Source organism: Camelina sativa, chromosome 5 (assembly GCF_000633955.1).
Source record: "Camelina sativa cultivar DH55 chromosome 5, Cs, whole genome shotgun sequence".
NCBI classification, from domain to species: Eukaryota; Viridiplantae; Streptophyta; class Magnoliopsida; order Brassicales; family Brassicaceae; genus Camelina; species Camelina sativa.
In genome coordinates, this window is record NC_025689.1 from 20,652,948 (window position 1) to 20,660,894 (window position 7,947).

Consider the following 7,947-nt stretch of genomic DNA (forward strand, 5'->3'; position numbering starts at 1 on the left):
AAAAAAGTTTGGATTATGAATGTTAATAACATTTATTAAAAATATGTTTACAAACATAATCCGCATGTACGTAATAAATTATAAATGTGTTAGTAAATTTAGTTTTTAAAATCAACCCCGCACGTATGTGCGGGTCCGAATCTAGTTGAACATAAAAACTGTACAGCTAATTTATGTTTATGTATGTGATAATTAATTATAGGGATTCTTGCTCAAAATGCCATTTTAGTTATGGCATTATCGAATATGTTTTTTTTTTTGACAACAAATGAAATAGATTAGCTCAGGAGAGCCAATTGGGAATCAAATTGTTTACAAAAGTAATAGCATGCGGTTGAGCACGAACTTGTCGTGCCAAACGATCCGCAAGTACATTATCCTTCCTAGAAATCAAGGTCAAAGAGAAGCTCGAGAACTCTGCCATGTCCACCTTGATGTCATCAAGATACGTTGAGAAGGCTGGCAAGTCGGAAGAAGAATACACCATCTTCACCAAATCTGAACAGTCTGAATAGAAAGCCACTTCCAAAAAATCATGGCCTATCATACATCGCATAGCCCAAACAAAAGTTTCGACTTCAGCATGGAGAGGGGATAAACTACGTCGGAAATTAGAAGTGCCCATAAGCTGAGAGGACCGCTGAGACAGTCGACAGACCCATCCCGCACCATCAAACCTATATGTATCCTTCCACGACCCATCAACAAAACAACGGAAACCCGTGAAGACTGAAGGGAGCGTAGCCCTCCCCATCCCCGGCCCAGGAACAGGGCGTGGACACACAGAGAAAATCTCGTCCTCCTCACCCTGAGCCGCTGACCAGGCCTGTGCTTCGCTTGCCGCTAACCGTGCCACTTCATCCGGCCATTCATCTTCATTCTCAAAAACCTTTTTGCATTCCGAGCTTTCCAAATGTACCATACAATCCAAGGGAAAGCGGAGACCTGAGATCCTTATCGAATATGTCTTTTTTTGCTAAAATCTTATGGATTTACCATTTTTGAATATTTAAAAATTTCATATTTATGATTTTTTTGGTGCTAAAATATATACTTTATAATAAATACTACATTTTAAGAACAAATGGAACCGATTGAACCCAAAATAACGTATTAATCATATATTTTTGTAGCCTAAAGTAGCAAATCTATAAAATCTTAGACAAGATGACAAAATTAATAAATGTCATAAAGAAAAATACAAATGTATCCAATCCTAATAATACAAGTAGTAGCTCACAATATTATTACTTTCAGTTCCTTCCTTTTACTCTAATTCTCTTCTCTGTCCAATTATTTTTTTAAAATATTTTCTTTCTTCTCAAATCATCCCAATCACTCACTCACTAATTAGTCAGTCTTAGAGGGGGTATTGAATTTGACATTCTAAAGGATTTTAGAGTATTCTTAAAATCCTTTGTTATTCAATTGAGGATTTTTAAAAATCTTCTGAAATCCTATGTTATTCAACTTAAGATTTATGTAAAATCCTTTAAAATAATACAAAATCTCTTGTTATTCAATTAGTAATTTTTAAAACCTACTTCAAATCTCTTGTTATTCAATATATCCCAACTTTTTAAAAACTTCCTACTTTGTATGATTTTAAGAGACTTTCTTTTATTTTTTAGTTGAAAAGTATGACAATCAAAATCATACCTATAGAGGTGGAATTTTGAAAGATTTCAGAGAAAAAAAAAGACTGAAGATCCAAAAACCCCCGCCAATCATCAGCCACATTCTCCACCGGTCTCAGCCTGAGCCGTCGAGTTTTCTGGGTTTGCTGCAGCATCACCAGAGGCAGAGTAAATACTGCTTGGCTCTGAGAAACTGGAATCTTCTGACTTCAGAAACTGCAGAAACCACTTCAGTGTTGCAAGACGAACTTCATATGATTGATCAGATAAACAACGAAGGAGCCTTTCGTTAAGGTGAGGACAATCTGAAGCTTCAGGAACTTTCTGCAATCGTGTAGATTTGGTCTTTGAATAATCTGGAAAACTTCCGCTGCTTCATTAGATAGTTGAAATATGCAACCAAAATAAGATACAACTGCTTGTTCTCTACGCTCAACGATTGAAGGGTCATAATAGGAGAAACCATAAGAAGCATATGTATCCAGGCAATATGTAGACAGATCCAGATGTAATTTGTAGATGTCCTTTAGATTTTTGCTTTCAGAGCTTGTCCTTTCAATAATTTGCATATGATCAAGCACTCTCAAAAAAACGATGTACAGAGGATCAAGCCCATCCATGTGCATTTTGAAAGGACATTGATCAGTTTTCCAATAATATGATCCTTCTTAGAGTCATCAGTGAGGCCTTTACGATTTGTATCTAGGAGATTACCAAGTTGCAACAAAATTCCATGAAGATAATTAATGGAACCACCTTCGGCCACATTAGAAGGCAATTTGGAGCAGAACACTTTGGAGTTTCTCATTGGAAACAAGACCTACTAGAGCACGTGATGCCAAAACACGAACACGAAGATTGCTTTGAGTAGAGCATTTCATTATAAAGGGCATGAAAACAAACGGGTCCAGGTTATTTCTAGTTTCACTTGCAATGGGTGAAGGTTTAAACCTAGATAAAATAATAAGAATGGGCTATAAACTCGGATGGACAAAATTTGGTATTGTGTTGTAAAATATTTTAAAATCATTCAAAGTTTAATAGTCAAATCTCATCTAATATATTAAAGGAGAAGTCGAGAGAGCTCACAACCAATCTCACAAAAATTGACCTCCTTTGCCCTTAATGAAAAATACCCTTATAAATATTTCAAACAAGCTTTTACTCTCTATTTAGGTTGCTGAAACGCACCATATTCATCCTCAGACTTAAGATTACTAATTTGCGATTAATAAGATTCAAAACTGGACAATTATACCCTTTTCTAAGTTTTAATTTTTTTAAATAAATTAAAAAACGAAAATTAAAAAAAAAAAACGAAATTTGTTTACAGAATCGAAAATCTAATATATTTACGCAATATCTCTCTTTAAAAAAATAGAAGATAAATATTACAATATATTACGAATATTTGTTTAAAGAAAATTTTTATTTTTTAAAATATTAAAATGGTAAAGATAATTATGACGATTTTCCTTCTAAGCTATATATATAGACGCTCAGCCAAAACAGTAGAAATCGGATTCAATAAGCTGAACATATAGTTTTGAGAGTATAATTTTTCTTTTGTATTATTTTGGTTCTAATGAATCAACTTTACTATTGTATGATTTTGATTTTTTTTTTTCATGTTGATGTACTATCCATATGCTTTGGTGCTTTGCATAATTAAATTTTATGCTGCTATAATTTTTAATTATTATGTTGAATCATATCAAAAATTTTACTCATTTTGTTCTGTTTGATTGTGTTTTAGGTGTACTTGCCATGGACCATGGATGTTTTTTTGTATATCAAAAACAAGATTGGACGAACAAGTTGATGAAGCAAGCAAAAATAATCAATTCGGTAAATTATTATTAATAATTGTGTGTTTTTTTAAGTGGTGATTGTTATTCAATTTTATTCTCTTGGCTAAACATGATCATATTTTTATTCGATGATTTTTTATTCTACAAGCAAATGAGCAAATACAACTTTTCACAATTTTATATGATTCATCAGATTCTAATTTTTATGCTTTTTTTTTTGTAGTGGTTGTTTGGAAAGCAAGATCAAGCAATCATAGACTTTGTATGTGGTTTCTCCATCTGTTTAAACATATATATTGTATTATTTTCTATATTTTTTTTTGTAGTTTAGTAATTTGAAAAACTTTTATATGTAACCTAATACAAATTTTTTTTTTGTTTCAGTTGAATTTATGGATGATCATTGATCATAATTGTGGATCTACAAAACTGAATATAATAAAATTCATATATTAATTTTTGCTAATCTGAATCTTTAATTTTTTAAAATAATATTGTTGCTAATGTTTTTTTTGTAATGATTATAGTTGCAGAAAATTATGATGGATTCTGTTTATAACAAATATATGGTAATTTTCTAAGAACTTGGATTTCGTTCTGTTTACAAATACATTTAAACTAGAATTCTATTTATATGTAACCTATTACATAATTTTTTTTTGTTTCAGTTGAATTCATGGATGATCATTGATCATAATTGTGGATCTACAAAATTGAATATAATGAAATTCAGGTATTAATTTTTGATAACCCGAATCCTTAATTTTTAAAAATAATATTGTTGCTAATATTTTTTGTAATGATTATAGTTGGACAAAAACTATGGTGGATTCTATTCATAAAAAAATATGGTAATTTCTTAAAAAAATTGATTTCTTTCCATTTACAAATAGATTAAATATTTCTTCATAAATATTTGTGATTAATATTTATTCTTCCTCTTAAAAATAGAAAGAAGAAGGAAGAAATATTAATTGGATTCAGGACTTTATATCTTCAGGTTTTTCAAGAAAGAAAGAGATTAAGGAAGATTAGGAAAAGCTTTTTTAACAATTTACAATTATTATTTATTTGAAATTGCTTTAGATGGATAAATAATCTATATTACAAATTGTAAATTTCGCATTTAGTTTAATAAAAAAAATCTAAAATCTAAATTTTATATCTTATTTAAAATTTAAAAGTAATAGAAAATAAATACTAGAATATATTGCAAATATTTCTCTGAGAATATTCCTGTTTTTAAAATTATTAAATTTCTAAAGATCTTTTGTTTCACTTATAAAATTATTTTTCATTTAAACACGAAAAATACAGTGTTTCCTGTTAAAGTTTTAGTTAATGTTTGTGTCCTTCGATTGGTTATGTTATATGTGTGTCGGAGCACCATTTTGGTTAATGGTTTTTTTATTCGACTATACATACAAGGGCATACAATTACAAGTTAACCAATTGAAGCAAACTACTCTGCAAGTTTTGTATGAACAAAAAAAAGTTAGAAGAATTAGTAATTTTAGAAATATCACCATTTATGTAAATATTTGCTAACGTCTGTATATTTTTATTATTTTACATTCGTAATTTGGAAAATAAAACTTGAAAGTTGACAAATTTTAACAAAATATTATTTAAGATAGAACCTATATAAAGTAACATTTATTACGTATATGTATATAAATATATATTTATAGAAATATCACCATTTATGTAAATATTTGCTAACGCCTGTATATTTTTATTATTTTACATTCGTAATTTAGAAAATAAAACTTGAAAGTTGACAAATTTTAACAAAATATTATTTAAGATAGAACCTATATAAAGTAACATTTATTACGTATATGTATATAAATATATATTTATATATATATATATATATAAAGTACATTCATTACAATATCACCAAGCAATCAAAATTTCAATGCGTAACTGATTTAACGAGGAACAAACAAGTTCCAAATTAAATGGGATTTTTAATACGTAAGGTTGAAGTTGATAAAAGAAACACAAATCAAGCTAAGTTGCGGTTTTGACCCAAAATAAAAATAAAATCAAGCTAAGTTGCGGTCATATTATAAATATGTTGGAATGTGGTGGATACGGATTACAAATTTCGTTCCTATATATATGGAAAAAAGGCATAGTCACATGTGCACAGCAAATTAATGTATTATACTAAAGTAAAAGAAAATAAATACTGTACAAAATATTGCAAATATTTCTTTGAGAATATTTCTGTTTTTAAAATTATTAAATTTCTACAGACCTTTTATTTTTTACTCTAATTTTTTTTAAACAAAAATTAAAAAAATAGAAATCAAATATTCAATAATAAAATCTTTTGTAAATATTTGTTTCAAGAAAATTTATATTTTCTAAAATGTTAAACTTCTATAGATAACTATAACGGTTTGATTTGGATTGAAGGAACTGAAAATCTCGTGAGGATATACCACAAACATCCATTTAATTTGAAGATATGACACATTTTTGTGATCTCGACAAAATCTCATAGGGTTGCTGTAAATCTCTGGAAAAACCATGTTATTCCGGCTGAATATTCTATCACCAAAAGGAATAACAAAGATTCTAAATAAGACAAAAGTTCATGACAATTAATATGTATATGAGTAATTTTAACAAATTATTTTCTTTCACTTTTAAAAATAAAATGTTTAAAAAAACGAATTATTATTTTTTAAACTAAAATTAGAAAATCTTAGAAATAAAATAATCTTATCCCATTTTAAATTATTAAAAAATGGAAAATAAATGGAGGGTTTTCAAAAATACCCCTTTTTCTATGTCACTTTTAAAAATTACCATTTGATGGTGTCCATTTTCAAAAATACCCCATTTTAGTATATAAAATGACAAAATTATAAACCCTAAACTCCAAATACTAAACCCTATCCCTTAAAAACTATACCCTAAATGTGTAAATTGGGAACCCAAACCAAAAAAAAAACAAATTCTATAAATTAATTTAACATAGGGAAATTGTGTAAAAGATGACAAAAGTGAAAATATTCAAAAAAAGTGACATTTTTGAAAATGGTATGCCAAAAAGGGCATTTCTAACAAATTCTCAAAATGAATACTATTTTTGAAGATTAAATTATAGCTTCTCTTTTAGTTAATTCTTTTCTATTTACATTTTTGTTGGAATCCTTTTTAGCCCTATAATTAATTTACTTTTTATTTTGTTAAATTAGTTGAACTATTATTTAAAAATATATTTGCCTACACAAATTTATAAAAGAATTGAATTAGTGTTATATTTGACCACAAAAAGTTTAGCCAATAATTGTTTTTAAAATGTTTTTGCCCGCACAAGTCAAATTGTTATTTTGTTAATTGAATGTAATTTATTTTTTCGCAAACAAAACTATAAAGAAGTGTTTAACTTTACTGTTGTAGGTCTAATGTTGACACATGTTCAGATAAAAAATATATGTTTAACTGAAATAGAACTGATGTTGCGATCGAATAGGACGTCTCTTACGGCCGTTGAGAAAATTCCTAAACCAGATAATAGTATGATGAACACATGTGTAAATAGGCTTATCGCAGATGAGAGAATATATAAGCCTCATAAACAACAAGAATTGTACAATGAGTTGTTACCTATGCTAACTGAGGAGCAAAGACGTGTTTATGAAGAAATCATTTACTCTGTGAATCACGACAAAGGTGGTATGTTTGTTGTTCATGGATTTGGTGGTAGTAGGAAAACTTTCTTGTGGACTATTCTTGGTGCTGATATAAGGTCTAAAGGTAATATTGTTCTGAATGTTGCTTCAAGTGGTATAGCTGCTTTACTTTTGGAAGGTGGTAGAACGGCTCATTCAATATTTGGTATTCCAATCAATCTTAATGAATATTCTGTGTGTACGATCGATGCCGAATCTGATCTTGCTGACTTAATTAGAGAAGCAAAGCTCATAATATGGGACGAGGCTCCAATGATGAACAAGCTTTGTTACGAAACTTTGGATAGGAGTTTGCGAGATATCATGAGGTGTGTGACATATTCTACATGTTATTACAGAAAGAGGAAGAGTAGCGACAGTTTTAGCATCTATCAACTCATCTGTTCTTTGGAATAGTTGTAAGGTTCTTAAACTTACCGAAAATTTGAGACTTGGCAAGGCACATAATAGTATGGATGCGGGTGCTCTCGCCACTTTTTCAAAGTGGCTTTTTGATATTGGGGATGACAAAATCAACGAAACAAATAGTAGAGATGTGGAGATAGAAATTCCGGATGATTTATTAATGAATACAAGTGGAAATTCTATTCAAGCAATAGTTACAAAAATCTAAGGTGAAATTTTTTGCAAGCAGAACTGATCCAAAGTTCTTTAGGGAAAGAGCTATTCTAAGTCCAAGAAATGGTGATGTTGATAAGATAAATCAATTTATGCTTAGCAAGCTACCAGGTATACAAAATAAATAGGATATGGAATATGGATATTGAAGTAATAATTTTTAAAAAT